This window comes from Gossypium hirsutum, chromosome A03 (assembly GCF_007990345.1).
Source record: "Gossypium hirsutum isolate 1008001.06 chromosome A03, Gossypium_hirsutum_v2.1, whole genome shotgun sequence".
In the NCBI taxonomy this organism is placed as follows: Eukaryota; Viridiplantae; Streptophyta; class Magnoliopsida; order Malvales; family Malvaceae; genus Gossypium; species Gossypium hirsutum.
In genome coordinates, this window is record NC_053426.1 from 72,050,766 (window position 1) to 72,061,371 (window position 10,606).

At 35.3% G+C, this 10,606-nt stretch overlaps 1 long non-coding RNA gene across 1 annotated transcript; it reads left to right on the forward strand.

Moving 5' to 3' along the window:
• Positions 1-6,790: 6,790 nt before the first annotated feature.
• LOC107936261 (uncharacterized) lies at positions 6,791-7,688 on the forward strand. Its single transcript, XR_001694356.2, has 2 exons — positions 6,791-7,102; positions 7,391-7,688. It is a non-coding gene; the product is annotated as an uncharacterized lncRNA (long non-coding RNA).
• Positions 7,689-10,606: the final 2,918 nt, after the last annotated feature.

The following is a 10,606-nucleotide window of genomic DNA, read 5'->3' on the forward strand; positions in this document are numbered from 1 at the left end:
CTCTTGGATTTTTTCTGAAAATAAGCTAAATTTTCTTCTAAAATAAATAAATATTTTAAACTGATTATTTTATAAACTTCCATCGTACTAAATCATATCTGTGACTAATGTAATCTCCTAAATTCGGACCTAATGTCTAGGCCAAGTGAGGAGGTGATACTCATCTTCATAATGGGCCTTGAATTGGGTCAGACCGCTTGTATCACATAATTAGTTTTCGAGATTCAACTGAAAGATTATAACTTTCGCATTAGAAGTAATAGACTTACAATCTTGTGTCACGGGCCAAAATGCAAAGCCCGTGATCATGCCGCAAGAAGCGCCCTATGGAGGTCTATCGATTAGATGGGGGACATTTAGCCCACAAGAATTGGCCCGATTCAAAGAGCTACTAAAGAAGTCTATCAGATTGAAGCCTGGTTGGCCCCATGATGAAGACATGGCAACTTAGGCAAAATATGGTAACTAATCTTAGAGGATATGATATTATAATCTTAGAGATCTTAGATATGATACGGAATCTTATAAGATATTATTTTATAATAATACATATCTTATCTAAGATATGGAATCTTAGAAGATATGATATTATATTCTTAGAGATTTGATGGTAGGTAAACTTTAATCTCGTCCGTCGATGTAATTGTATCTTGACCGTCGGTTTTGGGGGAGTTCAAGTATAAATAGAGAGCCTCCCCCTCATTTGTACTCACTCCATTCATTGTTTCATTATTCTTTGTGAATAAGAGAATAGAGAGCATTTACTCAAACACTTTGTGTGCGTCCCTTTCTGTTGTTCTTTATAAGCTTCTTTTGGCATAAGTTTGCTTCCGCTGTACGAGTTGGTGCCTTGGAGGAGTTCTTAAGGAATCCTCATTCGAGCAAAGGCTGACTTGGGCGAGTTTGGACGAGCGAATCGCCTAAGGCCGCACGGATCGCGAGACGAAAGGTCCAGCCCCGTGACAAGTGGTACCAGAGCTAGAGTTCGAACCAAGAAGTATCCGAGCTATTGGTTCAAAGGCACTGTTGGGATGTCGAAAGAAGTCGTTGGTCAGAGTGAGCCAATGGAGACCCGTGGGAGGGCTAGAAAATCCAGTCGCTCGAGGGAAATGCTGACAGCTTTGGAAAATCGAGTTGTGAATCTCGAGGAATCCGTAGGGAACGTGAAAGAGACGCTTGAATTGGTCGAGGGACGCACAGATGGGTTAGACTCAATGGAGGAGCAACTCAGAGATTTTGTGTTGGATTCTCTCGGTGCAAATAGGGAAAAGATAACGGAATTACTCGAGTCCACTGAGGTAAAGCTGGCAAAGAGGGATGAAGCTCTCGAGGATATGGTGCTAGCCATGCAGAAAGAAATGGAGGAGCTCAAAGGGGAGCTCGCGATTTACAAAGTCGCTTTGAGTAATGGGATGTTGTCTTCAAGGCCGAAGCAACATGCAATGGATGTTCCCAAACCGGAGAAGTTTAAGGGTGCACGATCCGCGAGGGATGTGGACAACTTCCTGTGGGAAATGGAGCAATACTTTCGAGCGATGGGCATCGAGGATGATGGCATTAAGGTAAACACTGCTTCGATTTACTTTTCTGATGTTGCTCTCTTGTGGTGGCGACGTAGGTCCACGGATGAGAAACGTGGAGGAACGGCTATTGGAACTTGGGAGGAGCTTCAAGAAGAGTTGAAGAAGCAGTTTTACCCTCAGTTTGCCGAGAAAGAGGCTCGAGCAAAGTTGCGTCGTCTCACGCAACAAGACACTGTTCGGGAGTATGTGCAGGCATTTAGCGAGTTGATGCTTCAAATCTCCGACTTGAGCAAGAAAGAAGCATTCTATTGGTTCGAGGATGGGTTAAAGCCGTGGGCAAAGCAAGAGTTGCGAAGGCAAGGAATCACCGAACTTACTGTAGCCATGGCCGAAGCAGAGTCCTTTGTTGAGCTTGATCCGGCGGGAGACAAGCTTGAGGCATCTAAGCCCAATGGAAGGGGCAATGGGGAGAGAAACCATGAAGAAGATGAAAGGGGACATAGCGATGGGGGCAACAGTACTGATAGCACAAGTGGCAATGGGAAACCACGAGATGCGAAGCGGGGATTAGACAACCCAAAGGACAAGAGGAAGAAGATGAAATGCTTCCTTTGTCAAGGACCACACATGGCGCGTAAATGTCCAAATAAAGTGATGATTTCGGCAAAGAATGATGAGCCGAAGGAGGAGGCGAAGCCTACCGAGGGAAACACATCGAAAGTCAATTCGATGGTGCTCATTCCTGGGAAGAGGAATGAAAATGGGTTGATGTTTGTAGACATCAACATTGCGGGTCAGAAACGGAGTGCTCTTATTGATACGGGAGCATCGGACTTGTTCATGTCGGAAAAAGCTGCGAAGAAGCTTGGTCTGTCGATTAGGAAATCGAATAAGAAGATCAAGGTAGCAACTTCTGAGAAAGCCCCAACTGTGGGAGTAGTTCGTGATGTGGAACTACAAATCGGCGAATGGAAGAGCAAGGAAGAATTCGAGGTAATCCAATTAGATGATTACAATTTTGTGCTTGGCTTAAGCTTCCTTGTCAGGGTTCAGGCAACTCTGCAACTAGGGGCCGATCAAATCCATATTGCCACCGGTCCATCAACAAAGAGTATTGTGCCGGTGCATCGGGATGTAAAAGTTGGGACTAAGGTGTTGTCGTCAATCCAACTAGTCGAAGATGTTTCGTATGGGAGAAACATTAAATCGGCAAAATGGAATGCTACGAAAGCCTCTTCGGAAGTGTTAGTGGCGCAAGGGACCGATATGAAGCCTGCAGGATCGACTGTGGAGCTGACACCTTTGGGAAAGGTGGGTTGTGCATCGGGCTTCAAGGGAAAAGAAGCGATGCAAGGACAGTCGAGACGAGTAAATGCTACGAGTAAGGTACATTGCAAACACTCTGATAGTGTTTTGAATTCTGACTTGTTGGCTTGGCAAGGTCATAGGGGCCCTTTCAAAGTTCATAAGCGAGGAGGCCAAGGAACTGTGGGCAGTACGAAGCCGAGGTATGAGAATCGAGGGGATTCCAACAGAAACAAGTCAAAATTGGGGCAAGTTAAAGTGGAGACTACTTGCCAACAGAATGTACCAACGAGTGGAACAGTTCAAGATAAGAGGCGACGGAAGTCGAGGCATAAGTTCCGAAGGAAGGGACAACCTGATCGCACGACGAGTCAGGAAGAGGCCGAGGCAACGAAAGAGTTTCACAGTGAATCAGGTCAGTGTCATCCAGAAAACGCAACGAGGGCGTTGCGAGATTGGGTGGGGGAGAATGTCACGGGCCAAAATGCAAAGCCCGTGACCATGCCGCAAGAAGCGCCCCATGGAGGTCTATCGATTAGATGGGGGACATTCAGCCCACAAGAACTGGCCCGATTCAAAGAGCTACTAAAGAAGCCTATCAGATTGAAGCCTGGTTGGCCCCATGATGAAGACATGGCAACTTAGGCAAAATATGGTAACTAATCTTAGAGGATATGATATTATAATCTTAGAGATCTTAGATATGATACGGAATCTTATAAGATATTATTTTATAATAATACATATCTTATCTAAGATATGGAATCTTAGAAGATATGATATTATATTCTTAGAGATTTGATGGTAGGTAAACTTTAATCTCGTCCGTCGATGTAATTGTATCTTGACCGTCGGTTTTGGGGGAGCTCAAGTATAAATAGAGAGCCTCCCCCTCATTTGTACTCACTCCATTCATTGTTTCATTATTCTTTGTGAATAAGAGAATAGAGAGCATTTACTCAAACACTTTGTGTGCGTCCCTTTCTGTTGTTCTTTATAAGCTTCTTTTGGCATAAGTTTGCTTCCGCTGTACGAGTTGGTGCCTTGGAGGAGTTCTTAAGGAATCCTCATTCGAGCAAAGGCTGACTTGGGCGAGTTTGGACGAGCGAATCGCCTAAGGCCGCACGGATCGCGAGACGAAAGGTCCAGCCCCGTGACACTTGCACATTCATGAAAACTTTTACCGACTTGAAACACATTTCCTATTAGGAAAAATAAGAAAGGTTTCACTTTTTCCATAACCATGTGAACATATATGATCTTGAGCACTATCTACTTATAAACATTATGAACATTTTTTCCAGCTATGTCCGAATTTGGTTGGCAATACTAGGACAAATGATAAAGAGGAAGACAAAATTTATGAAGCTGATAAACGCCAACTAAATGCTAATGTTTTCAAAGGAGAGATTTAACTTCACCACCAATATTTCAGACTCTCAACAGATGAAAGAAGGAAATTTTACATACTTATTGACCTTAATTCTTCAACTTAAATATTTCTTAGGATTGATTTCTAAAATTAAAAACTCTAATACTTAAAATTTAAAATTTTATTTTTTTATTTTTTTATATACAATTGTTACATCTTCACAATTAATTTTCCTTATATTGTAACACATTAGTTGTTTTACATAACTTTCTCCAAAGCTTTCTGATTAATTCATCATTAAACCATATTTATATAACATACAAAACCTAATTTTATACTCATGTATTACTCGGGTATGCAAACTAATTTATTTTTTATTACTATTTGCTTACACGTTATATTTCATTATTCTTACAATTAAGGAAATTCATATTTCTTATTTAACTATTGCGAAACCATTTTTATTTTTTTGAAAAATAGGGATCGACTTTAAATCGAAATATGGAGTCGTCACCAATCTTTTTTGCTTAGGTGTGATCGGATCACCTTGTAAAATATTTTGTTTTATTAAAATATCGATTTTGGCCTCCGAAATTCAAGAAAATGAGTTTGGGAGTCAGTTATGTACAAAGAATGATTAACACCCTCGTAACGCCCAAAATTGGTACCGAATTGATTAATTAATGTCCTAAAGTCTAAATTTTGAAAAGATTTTGAAATACAATTTCTTTTAAAATTATTTGGATAACTCGAATTGGAATTTAAGATTCACTCGTTCTGAAGGAACAAAATACCATATCCAGTACGTTAGGATACGACATCTTAAACCTTCAAACCTGAGATCACCTTATGATTTCCAAAACATGCAATCAAAAGGATATTTGGCTATTTGGTCAAACGAAAAATTGAAACCCAGCACGTTAGGGCACGATTTCTTGAATTTCCAAACATGAAATATTTCCTTGTTTTTTGATTGAAGAAAACACGGACGAAATTTTAAAAGGGTAGTTAGTTATTCGGTCAAATGGAAAACCAAAACCCAGCACGTTAGGGCACGATCTCTCGAATTTTCAAATACGAAATATTACCTTGTTTTGAGAAGTTTTTTTTTAAATAGGAGCGATGATAAAAACGGACTTGAAATACATTTATTCAGTTTGTTTGAAATAAATAAAATGAAATGATCAATTTTAAGCAAAGAAGTTGGCAATCTTAATCATAATTCAATACACGAAAATGAATAACAAAGTAACAAATATGAAAAATATACATGGTTAACATATTATACAATTTATTGACAATAATATAAAGATACCAATATGTAAATGAAAACACACCCAATAATAATACACTATTTAACATTTCTAAGTAAAGACTAATGAAATAAGAAATTTATTTAAACAATGAAATAAAAAAACTTTTAAATGGTAATAAACAATGTTAAAACAAATAATGTAAAGGAAGATAAATTTGAAATTGACAATGTAAAAAAAACAATTTAAAAGTAAAGTATATGTATATAAACAAATAATACATGCAAAAATTTGAAATAAATCATAAAATAAATAAAGATTAATACATAAAATATAAAGTTTAACATATAGATGAATTTCAAAATAAGTATTATGAGAAGAAATTTTAAATTAATGCTATATAAAACAATTTAAAACCAAAATTTATAAATAAACATATAATATAAATTATGTACATAAAAATAATAATGTATGCCCATATAAAATTTAAGACAAATAGTGCACATATTAGAAAGTTTTAACATAGATGAATTATATAAATACAACCATATAAAAATATACAAAAGAATATATATGAATAACAATCTATATAATATGAAATAAATGATCATGCAAAATAATTTGAAACAAGATTTATTCATCAACAATTAATAATATACATAAAGTGAAAACTTAATATAAATAATGTACATATATAAGAATAATAATATGAGAGAGTGCTTGAAATAAACAAAATATAATTTAAAGTTGGGTCCTTAAAAGAAACAAATAATATACCTAAATGGATTTAAAATATATATATATGCATATTTGAAAGGGAATTTAAATAAGTAATTTAGTATAAATTATGTGTATATATATAGTAACAATGTATGAGAATAAACATCATATGAATCTTTAAAACATAGAATTATATAAAAGAGAATTTTAAAATAGACAAATTACCGAAATAAAACCATTAAAAATGTATTCACATGAAAGTATAAAAATAAAGAGCTAAGCTAATGTAAAAATCAAGAAAATGGCTCAAAATAATATATTAAAATAAATTTTTTTAAATGGGTAATAAATAAATTAAAAAGAGTAAAAGAATCACATAAACTAAAAAAAAAACTCAATTGAAATAAAAACAAAATCAAGAGGATAATTTATAAACAAATCAAATTATTAAAACAGAGTTAAGGACTTGGATTAAATGCCCACAAACAAACAGGGACGAAAAATGCAAATGTCCCGAGTCCCAAAACGCAACGCTTAGGTGCGGACTAAATTGAATTTACGCCTAGATTCCAGGGATAATTTAAAAAAATCAAAGAAAATACAAAGAGGGCTCAGTTGAACGTCACCACCAAAGGGAGGGACTAATTGTGAAAATATTCCCTCTTAGAAAAACGCGCGGATCCTCATGGTAATGGGTCAGGTTGCACGGATCTAGCGCCTAAATGGCGCCGTTTTGAGGCCATTGAAATTGACCTAAGACGACGTCGTCTGTTTGACGTGCAAAAGCTAGCAAAATTTCAGAAAAAAAAATAATTCTTCTGCCCCCAAAAAAAAAAACCTAAAACGTTCCAAATGCTCTCAACCTCTTCATCCGAGCGCCGATTCCGACAAAAAAGAAGGTCACTGTGGTGGCAATGGACGAAACCCAGGTGAGATTCTTGTTCCCTTTCCCCTTTCCCTTTTATATTTTCTACATGCGGTAAATGAAGATCAGAGAAATAGAAATTAAATTGAAAGAAAAGTGAGATCCAAGAACACCTTTAAAACTGATTTTTAATGGCCCTCGTTTATGTATTCAATCTCCTTTTTCTTTGTTTACAATCGGCCTTATATAGCCAAAGCAAAAAATGAAAAATATGAAATTACAATCATTCTTTTTTTTCGTTATTTCTCTGCTGCATTTCCTGCTTTTGTCATTTTTTGGCTTCTTCTCGTAGGTTCTACTGACGCGGGGAGTGCCATATGGAGGAAGAGGCCATGGTGACGTGGAGGCCTGCTTCTAGGCTAGCAAGCTGCGGCGTAAGGGGAAGAAACCCTAGGGTTTCTGCTAAAAAATATCTTAGGCCTTTTGGGCCTTGTATTTCTTTTGGGCTAGGTCTTAAGTTGGGGGTTTTGGGTGTATGGAATTTTGGGTTAGGCTTATTTAATTTAATTTGGGCCAAAGTTTTTGTAATCTGGACTGATATTTTACTTTATTTTTGTTTTGGGCTATTTTAAAATACTGGTGTAAATGGACTTTTATTTATTGGTTTTTTGTTTTAATTTATTTTATCTATTTTTAGACAATTTTATGGGCCCGAGTGAAATGGGTCTTCCACAACTATTATTACAATTATGTCTTTTATTTACTCTTTTAGTACTAGGGTATTAAGTTGACCAAATTTATATTCGAAAATCAACATTTAGGGTATAGTACTTCTAAAGTTAAACTATTTCATTAATGGATTTTAGTGTATGGTGATAATTATATTGGATAAAATATGTTAGCGAACAGAAATAAATATAAATAATTATATTAATATAAGATCTGAACATATAATATAAGAAAATATTTATATTTATGTAAAAACACCATATTTAAATTAAACAAATTAAACAAATATTTATATTTAAAATATCATATCCGAAAGACCAATTAAATAAACAAGATTATGAAAAACTGTAAATCGAATAAGGAATCGAGTTTTACTAGATGTTAAGGCCTATTTTCACAGTTTCCTTAAGACAAATTCAGCCGTTCCTATGGTACTTAGAGAAATGCTGGTCGTTTGTCTCCCAGGATACAACAACAAGATGATCGCGACAGTAGCACCTCTGTAATGATAAACAAACATACCTTGCCTTCTTCTATCACTAAAACGTTTGAAAATTGGAGAGAAAAAGAAAAGAATTTTTGAGAGCGAAATGAATTTGTTGTGTGTCTGTTAAGAATTTTGTAGTATTCTTTAGGCTTCTATAGGCATTTAATATGGAGAAATTTTTGAAATTTCCATGAATAAATATACAGATCTGCATTAAAGAAGCCTTTAAATAAATTTGAATAAAATAAAATCAAATTGATTGGAATCAAATCAAATCAAGATATTTGTCCTTTTAAAATAGATTTTGTATAATATCTGCTGAGAAAAATAAATTACGTATTAGGATACCTTTTTGGGGCCAACCAGTCCAGATATTTCATGTTGCCCACGTGCTGGTGCACCTTGGCAGTTTTGGATTTGCACCCTCTAGGCGCGAGATAGGGTTTCAAGCTTAGTTATTCAATAACCCTCAAGTGGGTTCTCATATATATATATACATATCTCACACTTGGTATTTAACTAATGTGAGATCTGAGCTTTTCTTTTCCTCAACAAATAGTCACAAGTGGCTTACTTTGAACATCAATTTCACATTTATCACTCATTTATTTTGAGCATATGGTATACCTTTGTAAAGGTCTAATGGAGTAGAATATAAAACCATAATTTTATGATTTAACTCCCCACCTTTACCAATCGAGAATATGTCTCAAAATTTCCAAAAAATTACATTTTTCCAAAAATCCCTTACATTTTTTTCGTTTGCATAAACAATGATACACCTCACACAACTACCTCCCTGGTAAGGTTTTTAGTTCTCATGGGTATGTTCATATGATCGTGAACATCTTCTTGATTTTGAAAGAGTTTGAGAGAACTATGCCCGAATAACCTCTTTGAAGTAGCCCCACTTTACTCTCACATAGGTGACTTATGTTGCTCGCCTCACCGAAACACACGATAGTCATTAAAAGTTTTGCTTAACCTATCTCACTTTAACTCACTGTTTATATCATAGGAATAGACTTGGGATAATAACCTCTACAGTGACCTCACAAGTTTTATGCAATTAGGTTATCCCTTTAAACCTAGATATTCGAACTGTAACGCCCCAATTTTCGGGAATTCTGTGAATGTTGGCAAAATTTCATGCTTTAATTTTGTCATTTGTGAGTGAAATTATGAAATAGGACCTATGTGAAAATGTTTGAAAATGCTATAGGCTAAATTGAAGTGGCCAAATAAATAGGAGTGCAAAATAGGAGGATTTGCATGACAAACCTCCCATTTTACATGAAGTGGCCAGCCATCATGTTGTTGTAGACAAAATGTACACTTGATATCCATAATTTATGGTACAAATTGATACAAATTGATAATAGGTTAGGTAAATATTCCATGATAATGGGTTAGGTAAATGTTTCATGATAATGGGTTAGGTTAATGTTTCATGATAAGAATTTCATGTCTTTTGTATTAAAGAATTAAATGGATGAAATATGAAGTTTTATTAAAAGAAAAAGGGGTGAAAAGAACAAAGTTTTGTCTATCTTTGTTCATCATAGCTGAAAGTTAGAGAAGAGAAAGGAGAGGAGAAAGCTCTTGAGTATTCGGTCATTAGGAGGAGGAAAATTGAAGGTAAGTTCTTGGTACCTTGCTTCTATTTTGAGGTTCATGAGTTCTTCTTGATTCTACCTTAACTCTTGAAGCATATTTTGGTTTTTAGTTGTGTTGTGAGCATTTAGTCATGAATTAAAATGAAGGAAATGGTTGTTGTTTCATGTTCTTTTGATGAAAAAAATGGAAGATAGGTGAAGTTGAGCCAAACAAATGAGCACGCATGTGCCTTAAATGTTAAAGGGAAAAAATCAGCTAACATGTTGTGCTTTAAAATGATGAAATGGAGATTATTATTAAGTAAAATCATAGATATGTGATGATTGATTGGTGATATACATGTTTAAATAACATGCATGCAAGGTATGTGTGAAAGAGTGATTTGGTAATAAATCTGCTTGGGATAGCAGCAGTAACGTGACTTTGGAAAATCACCATAAATTGTGGGAGATGAATTAGAATCTGAATAAATTATGTAATTAAAGCTTATTGAGTCTAGTTTCGAATGGACTAAACTAGAACATATTTTGAATTCTGTACAATGAGAAATTTGATTCGTAATGAAGAGTGGTCAGATTAGTCAAACAGTGAAACATGGGAAACTTTGAGAAAAATCTGGTATTGATTGGCTAAACCAAAAATTCTGAAAATTTTATGGATAGAATATATATGAGTCTATTTTCAAGGAAAATTAACGGAACTTGATTTAGAGTTTCGTAGCTCTAGTTATAAATG